Here is a 15,833-nt window from a genome sequence, read left to right on the forward strand (position 1 = left end):
CCTTTTTAAATGCAATCCATAACCCGGATTTGCCAGGAACCCTTCTTACTCCTCCTACTTGCATGTGACACTGGGCTTAGGATCTGCATAGGAAACACACACACAAGCACACACCTACCTTTGTTGCCTGCAGATGCCTCCTTGGCTGTCCCCAAACGGTATCAAACCAACACCCACGGGAACCTGTAAGCATAGAGGACATGCCTGCACCCCATTGGACTTACCTGTGTGGGTTAAACCCGGGTTATTTGACAACCTATGGCGGTGATGGTTCTGCTCAGGCAGAGCAGTGCTGATGCTCCTCATAAAGCTGTCGCTGCTGTGAAGGTTCTAGGTGACATCACAAATCCCTATGGTTACATACACAACAAAGCTGGGTTGTTGTTGTTTACACTCTGCAAGGCCTGTGGAAGTGAGTGACATCATAGCACTGTAGTTCTGAGGGTTCTAGATGGATGCAACAATCTCCTGTTGCTTCTATGAAGGCCATAATAGACGACATCACCAAACAGCTCCATAGTCACATACACAGCAAAGGAGAGATGTTGTTTACACCTAGTGATGTCAGTGGTATTGAGTGACATCACAGCACAGTGCTAAGGCTCCTGGGCCTGGACACAGCAGCGGCTGCAATATCTCAACGGAGAATACGTTTATATATATATGTGTGTGTGTGCGCGTATATATTACAAGTGACAACATGAGGTTTTTATATATATTACAAGTGACAACATGAGGTTTTTGGATATTTTTCCATGATAATATTTTTAAAATATTTTTTATGTATATTTTTTTAGATTCACTTCACCTATTATTTATCACCACCCTATATGAAGATTACAGCTGAGGATGGATTCACTGAGGACTCCTGAGAAAAAAAGTTTTCTTTTGCATAATTATAGATTTTATGATTTAAATATAGTTTATTATACATTGATCCTTGTTTCAACATGACATCTTCTTGTGACTTATTTCTGTGCTGGTATCTATATAGATGTCCGTGGCTATAATAAATTCGTCTTGAACTATACATGTATAGAAGTCTATTTGGACTCATATGTATTTTAGACTATGCTGTGCGTTTTTTGGTCAGGGGCACTTCGGGTATCGACAGACGCATTTGATGTGCGCAGGTCGATTCACCGATATGCGATTACCCATGTAGACGCACCACGCATGCGCAGGCAGTTGGCGCTTGCGCGGATCATTTTGTTATGATCGCGGACATCTATGACGCTCCTGCATCAGCTGACCTATAGTGGTCAGCTGATCGGAATTACACGATGTGGAGCTACGCAGCCGCAGTTTGTGTATTTACATCTATGATGCTCCTGCATCAGCTGACCTATAGTGGTCAGCTGATCGGAACTACACGATGTGGAGCCACGCAGCCGCAGTTTGTTTATTTACAAACACAGCTGACACACACGCACGCTAGATCTCTTATGCGATCTATATGATGAAGATGCAATCGGAGACATGGATCAATGTAAGTGAAGTCCCAGTGAACACATCTGAAGCTTATATATGTTTTGATGGTCGTTTTTTATACTCATTAAGATTTATAGTTTTTGTGTATTTGAATCACTATGACAACACAACTTAACCAATAGGATGTGGTCACTGATTATAATGATATATGTATAACACCTGTTATGTAACCAATCACAGCATGTTGTGATTCCTATATATATGCACATTGTCACTTTGTTTGATATGCTTGAAAAAGGCAGTTTATTGCCGAAACGTTGCACATGGATGGCAAATAAAATCTTGCTCCATCTACCAGCCTGAGTCCTCAGCTATTTGGTGCTGTATCCCTTCTGAATTTCTGCATGCTTTTCCGGGTTGGCATTCCCGGATGATCACCTGCACATGCTGATTTGATCGGTGCTGTCTCCCCCCATCATCCATTGCTATTGCCATTGGAGACGAGCACGGTCATTGGACTCTGATGGATGCAAGATGACTACTCCTGTTGATACCAGTTTATCCAGTGATGCCATCCCCCACACCTTTTCATATACGGATCAGGATGCTTTGAGGATCCTAAATGCAGTGCATAAAGAAGCCAATTTCCTAAGCACTCCATCTGCTGACCTACTGAAAAGGAAATGGGATATGGAATCTAAGCGTTTGATCACCTTGGAATTACATCTGGTCACGCTTAGGGAATACTACAAGGAACAACGCATACCTCGTGGGATGAGATCTCACCTCACCCCGAACCTGTTCCCCTCGCAATGATCTATTTCATACTAAATTTATTCAAATCTCTAACAAGTATGCTTTCGATGTAATGCTACTAAATATGGAATTTCTCTATGAAGATATTGAGAAAACCAAATCAAAGTGTTTAGAAGTGGAGGAGCAGCTTAAAACCCTATTGACCTCACAACAGTATCAGGAGGCAAAGGAGAAACTTGCTGTTCGCATACTTAAGCATCAACAAGAGTTAGAGGAAGCCAAGAGGAGCAAATGGCACCGCGATTTGGATGATTATGCAAGTGGTCGTATTTACATGTGGCAGATGAGTCAAGAACAAGACGGGAATCGTCGCAGACGACGCACCAAACCACATCATCGTCAGAAACGCCGTGCCCATAAAGAAGGTTTTTTGTCAACTGCTGTGGATAGTGACTCCTCCGAGGGTCCTTCCCCCCCTTCTTCTTTTTTAGCCAGAGCTCAGGATACCCCCGCAAAAACCCGGCGGGGAGGCCGTAAACATAGGAGACGCCAGTATCCGCACACGCCAGAGGACCCAGTCACGCCAACCGAGGGGCCGAGGGATCACGACATAGAGGACTCTCTTGTGGTAAATATATCCTCCATATCCTTATCTTCTATGGAACTTAATGTATTACAGAAAGGATTGTCATTCTGTCCGACTACAGACACAGATTGGTTTGGACTTTTGATTGATTTAGAAGGATTTTTCAGACGGGTACGCCTGAAGGGCTATTTTCAGGACATTCCGCTTAATGATAACACTACTAGTTTGGTCCAATCTGCTGAGTTAACTCTAAAGGATGTTAATTTGTTTAACAAAAGTCAGTTTATGCCACCCAGAACCAATAATGGAATTGAAGCATTTGTTGAGGTTGTCACCAAACAGATTAATGTATTGAAAGAGAATTCTACTCATTCCGGTTGGCATAATTTGACTCGCAGTGAATATGATGTATTATCAAGGTTACAAAAAAATTCTGACATCACCATCAAAGCCGCGGATAAGGGGGGTGCCCTGGTTGTTATGGACACCCCACTTTATCTAGCCGAGATTACTAGACAAGTGTCTGATGTCACGGTTTATAGTAAACTTAGGAAGGATCCTTTGAAGGAAATCCAGGCTGACATCTCATTTCTTTTACAGCAGGCGGTTGAGAACCATATTATAGATACAGAATTGGTAACATTTTTGACTCAAAAACATCCTATAACACCAGTCCTATATTGTTTACCTAAGATACATAAGAACCTCCAGAACCCCCCCGGACGACCTATCGTCTCCGGGAGTGGTTCTGTGTTCTCCCCCATTGCCGTTTATTTGGATAAGATTTTAAGATGTCATGCCACCTCGGCTAAATCATTTATTCGTGACACGGGTGATTTCATTTCCAAAATTCAGGATTTGGTTTGCCCCCCTTGATCCCTTCTGGTATCGTTCGACGTGGTTAACCTTTACACGTCGATCGAACACTCAAAGGGGATCCAGGCGGTCGCCAATTGCCTATTATCCACTGATCTCTCTGCAGGGGCACGTTCCCTTGTTTTGGACTTATTGGGGGTCATCCTCAGACGGAATTATTTCCTGTTTGGGGATGACTTCTATGTCCAAAACAGGGGAACGGCCATGGGGTCCAATGTGGCCCCAACATATGCAAATATATATATGACGGAATTTGAGGAAACTTATATTTACAAATCACGATGGTATCCTCATGTACGGACTTGGTTCCGTTACATAGACGATACCTTCGTGATTTGGACGGGTACTTTGTCACAACTTCATTTGTTCCTTGATGAATTGAATAGTATATACCCTGAACTTCAATTCACCATGGTGGTGTCCGAATCATCAATTCAATTTTTGGACACATTTGTTACAGTAACTGACGGTAGATTATCAATGGATCTCTATACAAAGAAAACAGATAGGAATAGTGTTCTACAATATGATAGTTTTCATCCTAGACCCACAGTTAAATCACTCCCATGGAGCCAATTGCTACGTGTTAAACGGATAGTCTCAGATCCTATACAGTCCTCCAAAAGAATTGATGAAATGCAAGGGAAATTTAGACGTAGGGGTTATCCACAACGTTTGTTAAACCATCACTCAAACAGACTCTTACAAGTCGAGAGATCCACTCTATTAAATAGTACCCCCAAACAACCCACAGATAGGATACCATTTGTATCTACGTATTCAGTTAATAGCCAGGCTATAGCTAATATTATTAGGCATAACTGGTCACTCGTGAGTAAGACTACTGGCTTGGATAAGCCACCAATAATGGCATACCGTAAGGGACGCAGTTTTAAAGACCGTCTTATTAAATCTGATGTCGGCTCATTCAAAGATAAAGGTACACAAAAATTTAAACAGGGCAATTTTCCCTGCTTGAATTGTAGTCATTGTAATTCTATGTTAAAGGGCGATTCATTTAATCACCCACATACAGGCAAACCATTCAAGATTCATGGTAGATATACATGCCGCTCCTCCTTTGTAATCTATCTGTTGACCTGTCCATGCGGGCTTTATTACATAGGTGAAACCACCAATGAATGCCGGATAAGATTAAATGGTCATAAATCTTCCATTAGGACCAAGAGGGTTGATCTCCCACTACCTAAACATTTTTTGGAATTTGGTCATAGTATCAGTCAGCTAAGATTTCGCATTATAGATCATGTACCTGTGTTAAGACGAGGGGGTGACAGGGAGAAATTATTGCGCCAGAAAGAACTGAAATGGATCTATACATTAGACACGATGTTTCCAAAGGGATTGAATATGGATTTTGGCTTGAAACCCTTTATGTAGGCATTTAGGTTATCCTCTATTCTTATTCTTCTTCTTCCCCCCTCTTTTTTCAATTATTCATCTTCTTTTTCTTTCTCCTTTTATCTTCTTCTTTTCTTTTTCCCTTCTTTATCTTCTTACTCTTCTTTCTTCTATTTCTATTCATTTCCCTTTTTTTCCCCCTTCCTTTTTTTCCCCCTTTTTCCCCTTCCTCCCCCCCCTTTCCCCCCCCCCCCCCCCACTCTTCTCTCCTTCTTTCCTTTTTTCTTTTTTTTCTCTTTTTTTCCCCTTTTCTTCTTACCTCTTTTCTTTTTCCTCTATTTTATTTTATAATTTTATTTTCCCCCCTCCCCCCCCCTCCTCCTTTTTCATTCATCACATTTTTTGTTCTTACTCTCTTTTTTCTTACCTTTTTTTCACCTGATCCTTATATTTAATGTTTACAAGTGACAACATGAGGTTTTTGGATATTTTTCCATGATAATATTTTTAAAATATTTTTTATGTATATTTTTTTAGATTCACTTCACCTATTATTTATCACCACCCTATATGAAGATTACAGCTGAGGATGGATTCACTGAGGACTCCTGAGAAAAAAAGTTTTCTTTTGCATAATTATAGATTTTATGATTTAAATATAGTTTATTATACATTGATCCTTGTTTCAACATGACATCTTCTTGTGACTTATTTCTGTGCTGGTATCTATATAGATGTCCGTGGCTATAATAAATTCGTCTTGAACTATACATGTATAGAAGTCTATTTGGACTCATATGTATTTTAGACTATGCTGTGCGTTTTTTGGTCAGGGGCACTTCGGGTATCGACAGACGCATTTGATGTGCGCAGGTCGATTCACCGATATGCGATTACCCATGTAGACGCACCACGCATGCGCAGGCAGTTGGCGCTTGCGCGGATCATTTTGTTATGATCGCGGACATCTATGACGCTCCTGCATCAGCTGACCTATAGTGGTCAGCTGATCGGAATTACACGATGTGGAGCTACGCAGCCGCAGTTTGTGTATTTACATCTATGATGCTCCTGCATCAGCTGACCTATAGTGGTCAGCTGATCGGAACTACACGATGTGGAGCCACGCAGCCGCAGTTTGTTTATTTACAAACACAGCTGACACACACGCACGCTAGATCTCTTATGCGATCTATATGATGAAGATGCAATCGGAGACATGGATCAATGTAAGTGAAGTCCCAGTGAACACATCTGAAGCTTATATATGTTTTGATGGTCGTTTTTTATACTCATTAAGATTTATAGTTTTTGTGTATTTGAATCACTATGACAACACAACTTAACCAATAGGATGTGGTCACTGATTATAATGATATATGTATAACACCTGTTATGTAACCAATCACAGCATGTTGTGATTCCTATATATATGCACATTGTCACTTTGTTTGATATGCTTGAAAAAGGCAGTTTATTGCCGAAACGTTGCACATGGATGGCAAATAAAATCTTGCTCCATCTACCAGCCTGAGTCCTCAGCTATTTGGTGCTGTATCCCTTCTGAATTTCTATATATATATATATATATATATATATATATATATATATATATATATATATATATATATATTTCTCCGCCGAAATCACTTTTAAACCCATTTCCACCTTTTTTTCCCTTCTCTTCCTCTTACTTTTTTTTCACGTTTTTTTACGTTTTTCTCCTTTTCGCCTCTTTTCTGGGCGTATTATTCTTCTTTTTCTTCTTTTTTTTCGTCTAATGCATACCCCATCAGTGCAGCAATGCTTATTCAATACCGCCAGCAGATGGAGACACTGGGGGATAATTTTCTAAGGATTTATACTGATTTTTCCTGTCTGAATTTGTCGCACAGAAAGTTGCAGGCCAAATATGTGTGACATTTCTGCGACTTTAGCTTCTAGAGCATTTTTACAACATTATACATAGGTGCTGAATACATAAAAAGCGACTGTTCAGCGACAGACAAGTCGCATCGGCTGAAAGTAGGCCAGAATGTCAGTCCATGTTGGAGCAGGTTTAGATACAGTCTAAAGTATAGATCTCAAAGTCTGTGCACAGAATTTAGCAAGGGCCTCGCACCTTCTGATGCATCAGGTAGGTGCACAATAGCATAGCCTAACCCTCTGTACTTTGGTCTATATTGATGCGGGACATAGACAGCCAGCTGATGACCAATCCATTAGTGCAATGGATGGCTGGAAGCATTTGTCTTTGCCTTTGCAATACCACAGAAGCAATGCATGGTCAATGTACAGCAATGACACACCTGTGTGAACAGCCAGGAGACCCCCCCCCCCCCCCCATGTTATGTTACATAGTTACATAGTTAGTACGGTCGAAAAAAGACATATGTCCATCAAGTTCAACCAGGGAATTAAGGGGTAGGGGTGTGGCGCGATATTGGGGAAGGGATGAGATTTTATATTTCTTCATAAGCATTAATCTTATTTTGTCAATTAGGAACATTCAGCACCCACCCGCTATCAAGGCAGCTGCCTATCATGTCATGCCCTACCTGCACAGGTGTGCTGGCTACTCAAATGATCCAATTAAGGAGGCCATTTAGTCAGCAGCAGCAGAAGTCCTGTGCCTGGACGCTCCAACAGCGGCCAGACACAAGCAGAAGCAGAAGCAGCAGAAGCAGCAGCAGCACCACCTTTTGTTTTTTGGCTGCAGCAGCAGCAAGGCCCACAGGGCTGGCTAGCTGGCTAGCCAGCAAGCAGGTAGCAATGAAAGTAGGAATCTTTCTTTTTAACCCTGTAAGGGGGTGGTGCACTGTACCCGAAGATACTGCCATATCGGGTCAATGCATAGGGCGACGGAAGCAAGCTTCGAAATCGGCCCCCGTTCTCAAAAATCCATTTAATATATGGTCCCCAGATAGGGGACGTATCAGATATTAAACTGATAAGAACAGATTTTTTTTTATCTAAAGCCGAGGAACGTGCTTTCGATTCACCCAAAGTGCAAGAAAAAGTGCAAACGTGTTACACTAAAAAAAACGTGCACAAAGGATGCGGTCTATCGCAAGCCCTTCTCCGATAGGAGAGAGGCCCCCCAACAAACCTTACCCTTCGCCTCCGGACCAAAAGGTACCTGCGAGGTTCCAGGTTCGATGTCCCTTTTCGCCGAAGCTACTAGGAGACCACAAATGCTCCCGGCATCCCCCTTGGCGTTAGCCAAGGTATCTGCCCGCAGAGCCGATTACGGTAGGTACCCTGCGAAGCAGGAGTACCCGGGGTGTTTGCAGGGAGGTGCGGAACCTAATGGCCACACACACCTCCCCTAGACCGCCAGGAGGGACACCCAGAAGGGCTACCGCATCCTGACAAATCCTGTGAACACACAACACGCAAAAAGTGACACAGTGAGACAAAAAATAAATAAATAAGTGAATGTGTGCAGATATACTGCCCGGACATCCGGCCGGATCTATAAAAATTTCTCTGATCCTAGCCAGAAGGCCGGGAATCAAGAGGTGAGTGCCACAAGGTGAAGAGATTATGGTGCCCGTGCTTCAACTCAGTGAGCCTATTCTCCCAGTGAGTTTCGGCACCTCGGGGTCACCACTCCCCGAGGCACAAAAGTACCTCGGCTCTAGACCCTCTCAGCCTCATGGCGAGACCCGGAGGGAACAGGTCACATCGGGGCAGCCGTCGAGCTGATTCCTCAGAACCAGCCCCGGAAAGCCCTGGTACACCTGCATCCTCCATGCAGCACCCATCCCCACCAGCATGAAAACTGATAAGAACAGATACTACACTTGATCTTAGCCAAAAGGCCGAGAAGCGATAACCGTGAAAGGGGCGGGCCCAACAAGGTGCCCTTCATGGGCACTATCACTGCTTGCTGTCAGGGAGGCTGCCAGACAATTTTCCATGCACACTCTGGGCTGGGGGGCAGTCAACCACCAGTACACACAGCAGAACCTAAACCCATACCATTATTGCTAAGCAGCAAGACAGGGGCCCATTGCACTCCCACGGGGCCTTTTTAAATGCAATCCATAACCCGGATTTGCCAGGAACCCTTCTTACTCCTCCTACTTGCATGTGACACTGGGCTTAGGATCTGCATAGGAAACACACACACAAGCACACACCTACCTTTGTTGCCTGCAGATGCCTCCTTGGCTGTCCCCAAACGGTATCAAACCAACACCCACGGGAACCTGTAAGCATAGAGGACATGCCTGCACCCCATTGGACTTACCTGTGTGGGTTAAACCCGGGTTATTTGACAACCTATGGCGGTGATGGTTCTGCTCAGGCAGAGCAGTGCTGATGCTCCTCATAAAGCTGTCGCTGCTGTGAAGGTTCTAGGTGACATCACAAATCCCTATGGTTACATACACAACAAAGCTGGGTTGTTGTTGTTTACACTCTGCAAGGCCTGTGGAAGTGAGTGACATCATAGCACTGTAGTTCTGAGGGTTCTAGATGGATGCAACAATCTCCTGTTGCTTCTATGAAGGCCATAATAGACGACATCACCAAACAGCTCCATAGTCACATACACAGCAAAGGAGAGATGTTGTTTACACCTAGTGATGTCAGTGGTATTGAGTGACATCACAGCACAGTGCTAAGGCTCCTGGGCCTGGACACAGCAGCGGCTGCAATATCTCAACGGAGAATACGTTTATATATATGTGTGTGTGTGCGCATATATATATATATATATATATATATATATATATATATATATATATATTTCTCCGCCGAAATCACTTTTAAACCCATTTCCACCTTTTTTTCCCTTCTCTTCCTCTTACTTTTTTTTCACGTTTTTTTACGTTTTTCTCCTTTTCGCCTCTTTTCTGGGCGTATTATTCTTCTTTTTCTTCTTTTTTTTCGTCTAATGCATACCCCATCAGTGCAGCAATGCTTATTCAATACCGCCAGCAGATGGAGACACTGGGGGATAATTTTCTAAGGATTTATACTGATTTTTCCTGTCTGAATTTGTCGCACAGAAAGTTGCAGGCCAAATATGTGTGACATTTCTGCGACTTTAGCTTCTAGAGCATTTTTACAACATTATACATAGGTGCTGAATACATAAAAAGCGACTGTTCAGCGACAGACAAGTCGCATCGGCTGAAAGTAGGCCAGAATGTCAGTCCATGTTGGAGCAGGTTTAGATACAGTCTAAAGTATAGATCTCAAAGTCTGTGCACAGAATTTAGCAAGGGCCTCGCACCTTCTGATGCATCAGGTAGGTGCACAATAGCATAGCCTAACCCTCTGTACTTTGGTCTATATTGATGCGGGACATAGACAGCCAGCTGATGACCAATCCATTAGTGCAATGGATGGCTGGAAGCATTTGTCTTTGCCTTTGCAATACCACAGAAGCAATGCATGGTCAATGTACAGCAATGACACACCTGTGTGAACAGCCAGGAGACCCCCCCCCCCCCATGTTATGTTACATAGTTACATAGTTAGTACGGTCGAAAAAAGACATATGTCCATCAAGTTCAACCAGGGAATTAAGGGGTAGGGGTGTGGCGCGATATTGGGGAAGGGATGAGATTTTATATTTCTTCATAAGCATTAATCTTATTTTGTCAATTAGGAACATTCAGCACCCACCCGCTATCAAGGCAGCTGCCTATCATGTCATGCCCTACCTGCACAGGTGTGCTGGCTACTCAAATGATCAAATTAAGGAGGCCATTTAGTCAGCAGCAGCAGAAGTCCTGTGCCTGGACGCTCCAACAGCGGCCAGACACAAGCAGAAGCAGAAGCAGCAGAAGCAGCAGCAGCACCACCTTTTGTTTTTTGGCTGCAGCAGCAGCAAGGCCCACAGGGCTGGCTAGCTGGCTAGCCAGCAAGCAGGTAGCAATGAAAGTAGGAATCTTTCTTTTTAACCCTGTAAGGGGGTGGTGCACTGTACCCGAAGATACTGCCATATCGGGTCAATGCATAGGGCGACGGAAGCAAGCTTCAAAATCGGCCCCCGTTCTCAAAAATCCATTTAATATATGGTCCCCAGATAGGGGACGTATCAGATATTAAACTGATAAGAACAGATACTACACTTGATCTTAGCCAAAAGGCCGAGAAGCGATAACCGTGAAAGGGGCGGGCCCAACAAGGTGCCCTTCATGGGCACTATCACTGCTTGCTGTCAGGGAGGCTGCCAGACAATTTTCCATGCACACTCTGGGCTGGGGGGCAGTCAACCACCAGTACACACAGCAGAACCTAAACCCATACCATTATTGCTAAGCAGCAAGACAGGGGCCCATTGCACTCCCACGGGGCCTTTTTAAATGCAATCCATAACCCGGATTTGCCAGGAACCCTTCTTACTCCTCCTACTTGCATGTGACACTGGGCTTAGGATCTGCATAGGAAACACACACACAAGCACACACCTACCTTTGTTGCCTGCAGATGCCTCCTTGGCTGTCCCCAAACGGTATCAAACCAACACCCACGGGAAGCTGTAAGCATAGAGGACATGCCTGCACCCCATTGGACTTACCTGTGTGGGTTAAACCCGGGTTATTTGACAACCTATGGCGGTGATGGTTCTGCTCAGGCAGAGCAGTGCTGATGCTCCTCATAAAGCTGTCGCTGCTGTGAAGGTTCTAGGTGACATCACAAATCCCTATGGTTACATACACAACAAAGCTGGGTTGTTGTTGTTTACACTCTGCAAGGCCTGTGGAAGTGAGTGACATCATAGCACTGTAGTTCTGAGGGTTCTAGATGGATGCAACAATCTCCTGTTGCTTCTATGAAGGCCATAATAGACAACATCACCAAACAGCTCCATAGTCACATACACAGCAAAGGAGAGATGTTGTTTACACCTAGTGATGTCAGTGGTATTGAGTGACATCACAGCACAGTGCTAAGGCTCCTGGGCCTGGACACAGCAGCGGCTGCAATATCTCAACGGAGAATACGTTTATATATATGTGTGTGTGTGCGCGTATATATATATATATATATATATATATATATATATATATTTCTCCGCCGAAATCACTTTTAAACCCATTTCCACCTTTTTTTCCCTTCTCTTCCTCTTACTTTTTTTTCACGTTTTTTTACGTTTTTCTCCTTTTTGCCTCTTTTCTGGGCGTATTATTCTTCTTTTTCTTCTTTTTTTTCGTCTAATGCATACCCCATCAGTGCAGCAATGCTTATTCAATACCGCCAGCAGATGGAGACACTGGGGGATAATTTTCTAAGGATTTATATTGATTTTTCCTGTCTGAATTTGTCGCACAGAAAGTTGCAGGCCAAATATGTGTGACATTTCTGCGACTTTAGCTTCTAGAGCATTTTTACAACATTATACATAGGTGCTGAATACATAAAAAGCGACTGTTCAGCGACAGACAAGTCGCATCGGCTGAAAGTAGGCCAGAATGTCAGTCCATGTTGGAGCAGGTTTAGATACAGTCTAAAGTATAGATCTCAAAGTCTGTGCACAGAATTTAGCAAGGGCCTCGCACCTTCTGATGCATCAGGTAGGTGCACAATAGCATAGCCTAACCCTCTGTACTTTGGTCTATATTGATGCGGGACATAGACAGCCAGCTGATGACCAATCCATTAGTGCAATGGATGGCTGGAAGCATTTGTCTTTGCCTTTGCAATACCACAGAAGCAATGCATGGTCAATGTACAGCAATGACACACCTGTGTGAACAGCCAGGAGACCCCCCCCCCCCCCCCCATGTTATGTTACATAGTTACATAGTTAGTACGGTCGAAAAAAGACATATGTCCATCAAGTTCAACCAGGGAATTAAGGGGTAGGGGTGTGGCGCGATATTGGGGAAGGGATGAGATTTTATATTTCTTCATAAGCATTAATCTTATTTTGTCAATTAGGAACATTCAGCACCCACCCGCTATCAAGGCAGCTGCCTATCATGTCATGCCCTACCTGCACAGGTGTGCTGGCTACTCAAATGATCCAATTAAGGAGGCCATTTAGTCAGCAGCAGCAGAAGTCCTGTGCCTGGACGCTCCAACAGCGGCCAGACACAAGCAGAAGCAGAAGCAGCAGAAGCAGCAGCAGCACCACCTTTTGTTTTTTGGCTGCAGCAGCAGCAAGGCCCACAGGGCTGGCTAGCTGGCTAGCCAGCAAGCAGGTAGCAATGAAAGTAGGAATCTTTCTTTTTAACCCTGTAAGGGGGTGGTGCACTGTACCCGAAGATACTGCCATATCGGGTCAATGCATAGGGCGACGGAAGCAAGCTTCGAAATCGGCCCCCGTTCTCAAAAATCCATTTAATATATGGTCCCCAGATAGGGGACGTATCAGATATTAAACTGATAAGAACAGATACTACACTTGATCTTAGCCAAAAGGCCGAGAAGCGATAACCGTGAAAGGGGCGGGCCCAACAAGGTGCCCTTCATGGGCACTATCACTGCTTGCTGTCAGGGAGGCTGCCAGACAATTTTCCATGCACACTCTGGGCTGGGGGGCAGTCAACCACCAGTACACACAGCAGAACCTAAACCCATACCATTATTGCTAAGCAGCAAGACAGGGGCCCATTGCACTCCCACGGGGCCTTTTTAAATGCAATCCATAACCCGGATTTGCCAGGAACCCTTCTTACTCCTCCTACTTGCATGTGACACTGGGCTTAGGATCTGCATAGGAAACACACACACAAGCACACACCTACCTTTGTTGCCTGCAGATGCCTCCTTGGCTGTCCCCAAACGGTATCAAACCAACACCCACGGGAAGCTGTAAGCATAGAGGACATGCCTGCACCCCATTGGACTTACCTGTGTGGGTTAAACCCGGGTTATTTGACAACCTATGGCGGTGATGGTTCTGCTCAGGCAGAGCAGTGCTGATGCTCCTCATAAAGCTGTCGCTGCTGTGAAGGTTCTAGGTGACATCACAAATCCCTATGGTTACATACACAACAAAGCTGGGTTGTTGTTGTTTACACTCTGCAAGGCCTGTGGAAGTGAGTGACATCATAGCACTGTAGTTCTGAGGGTTCTAGATGGATGCAACAATCTCCTGTTGCTTCTATGAAGGCCATAATAGACGACATCACCAAACAGCTCCATAGTCACATACACAGCAAAGGAGAGATGTTGTTTACACCTAGTGATGTCAGTGGTATTGAGTGACATCACAGCACAGTGCTAAGGCTCCTGGGCCTGGACACAGCAGCGGCTGCAATATCTCAACGGAGAATACGTTTATATATATGTGTGTGTGTGCGCGTATATATATATATATATATATATATATATATATTTCTCCGCCGAAATCACTTTTAAACCCATTTCCACCTTTTTTTCCCTTCTCTTCCTCTTACTTTTTTTTCACGTTTTTTTACGTTTTTCTCCTTTTTGCCTCTTTTCTGGGCGTATTATTCTTCTTTTTCTTCTTTTTTTTCGTCTAATGCATACCCCATCAGTGCAGCAATGCTTATTCAATACCGCCAGCAGATGGAGACACTGGGGGATAATTTTCTAAGGATTTATATTGATTTTTCCTGTCTGAATTTGTCGCACAGAAAGTTGCAGGCCAAATATGTGTGACATTTCTGCGACTTTAGCTTCTAGAGCATTTTTACAACATTATACATAGGTGCTGAATACATAAAAAGCGACTGTTCAGCGACAGACAAGTCGCATCGGCTGAAAGTAGGCCAGAATGTCAGTCCATGTTGGAGCAGGTTTAGATACAGTCTAAAGTATAGATCTCAAAGTCTGTGCACAGAATTTAGCAAGGGCCTCGCACCTTCTGATGCATCAGGTAGGTGCACAATAGCATAGCCTAACCCTCTGTACTTTGGTCTATATTGATGCGGGACATAGACAGCCAGCTGATGACCAATCCATTAGTGCAATGGATGGCTGGAAGCATTTGTCTTTGCCTTTGCAATACCACAGAAGCAATGCATGGTCAATGTACAGCAATGACACACCTGTGTGAACAGCCAGGAGACCCCCCCCCCCCCCCATGTTATGTTACATAGTTACATAGTTAGTACGGTCGAAAAAAGACATATGTCCATCAAGTTCAACCAGGGAATTAAGGGGTAGGGGTGTGGCGCGATATTGGGGAAGGGATGAGATTTTATATTTCTTCATAAGCATTAATCTTATTTTGTCAATTAGGAACATTCAGCACCCACCCGCTATCAAGGCAGCTGCCTATCATGTCATGCCCTACCTGCACAGGTGTGCTGGCTACTCAAATGATCCAATTAAGGAGGCCATTTAGTCAGCAGCAGCAGAAGTCCTGTGCCTGGACGCTCCAACAGCGGCCAGACACAAGCAGAAGCAGCAGAAGCAGCAGCAGCACCACCTTTTGTTTTTTGGCTGCAGCAGCAGCAAGGCCCACAGGGCTGGCTAGCTGGCTAGCCAGCAAGCAGGTAGCAATGAAAGTAGGAATCTTTCTTTTTAACCCTGTAAGGGGGTGGTGCACTGTACCCGAAGATACTGCCATATCGGGTCAATGCATAGGGCGACGGAAGCAAGCTTCGAAATCGGCCCCCGTTCTCAAAAATCCATTTAATATATGGTCCCCAGATAGGGGACGTATCAGATATTAAACTGATAAGAACAGATACTACACTTGATCTTAGCCAAAAGGCCGAGAAGCGATAACCGTGAAAGGGGCGGGCCCAACAAGGTGCCCTTCATGGGCACTATCACTGCTTGCTGTCAGGGAGGCTGCCAGACAATTTTCCATGCACACTCTGGGCTGGGGGGCAGTCAACCACCAGTACACACAGCAGAACCTAAACCCATACCATTATTGCTA

The 15,833-nt window shown here is 44.2% G+C and overlaps 4 non-coding genes and 1 pseudogene across 4 annotated transcripts; all 5 read right to left on the minus strand.

Annotated features, from left to right (window-relative positions):
- Positions 1 to 7,819: 7,819 nt before the first annotated feature.
- LOC130304069 (U2 spliceosomal RNA) lies at positions 7,820 to 8,001 on the minus strand. Its single transcript, XR_008853885.1, has one exon. It is a non-coding gene; the product is annotated as a U2 spliceosomal RNA (small nuclear RNA).
- A 686-nt stretch (positions 8,002 to 8,687) lies between these two features.
- On the minus strand, positions 8,688 to 8,847 carry LOC130304078 (U2 spliceosomal RNA; annotated as a pseudogene).
- A 2,092-nt stretch (positions 8,848 to 10,939) lies between these two features.
- Positions 10,940 to 11,130, minus strand: LOC130304056 (U2 spliceosomal RNA). Its single transcript, XR_008853874.1, has one exon. It is a non-coding gene; the product is annotated as a U2 spliceosomal RNA (small nuclear RNA).
- Positions 11,131 to 13,218: 2,088 nt separating this feature from the next.
- LOC130304060 (U2 spliceosomal RNA) lies at positions 13,219 to 13,409 on the minus strand. Its single transcript, XR_008853877.1, has one exon. It is a non-coding gene; the product is annotated as a U2 spliceosomal RNA (small nuclear RNA).
- A 2,074-nt stretch (positions 13,410 to 15,483) lies between these two features.
- On the minus strand, positions 15,484 to 15,674 carry LOC130304061 (U2 spliceosomal RNA). Its single transcript, XR_008853878.1, has one exon. It is a non-coding gene; the product is annotated as a U2 spliceosomal RNA (small nuclear RNA).
- Between the last annotated feature and the right edge of the window lie 159 nt (positions 15,675 to 15,833).

This window comes from Hyla sarda, unplaced genomic scaffold (genome assembly GCF_029499605.1).
Source record: "Hyla sarda isolate aHylSar1 unplaced genomic scaffold, aHylSar1.hap1 scaffold_1260, whole genome shotgun sequence".
Lineage (NCBI taxonomy): Eukaryota > Metazoa > Chordata > Amphibia > Anura > Hylidae > Hyla > Hyla sarda.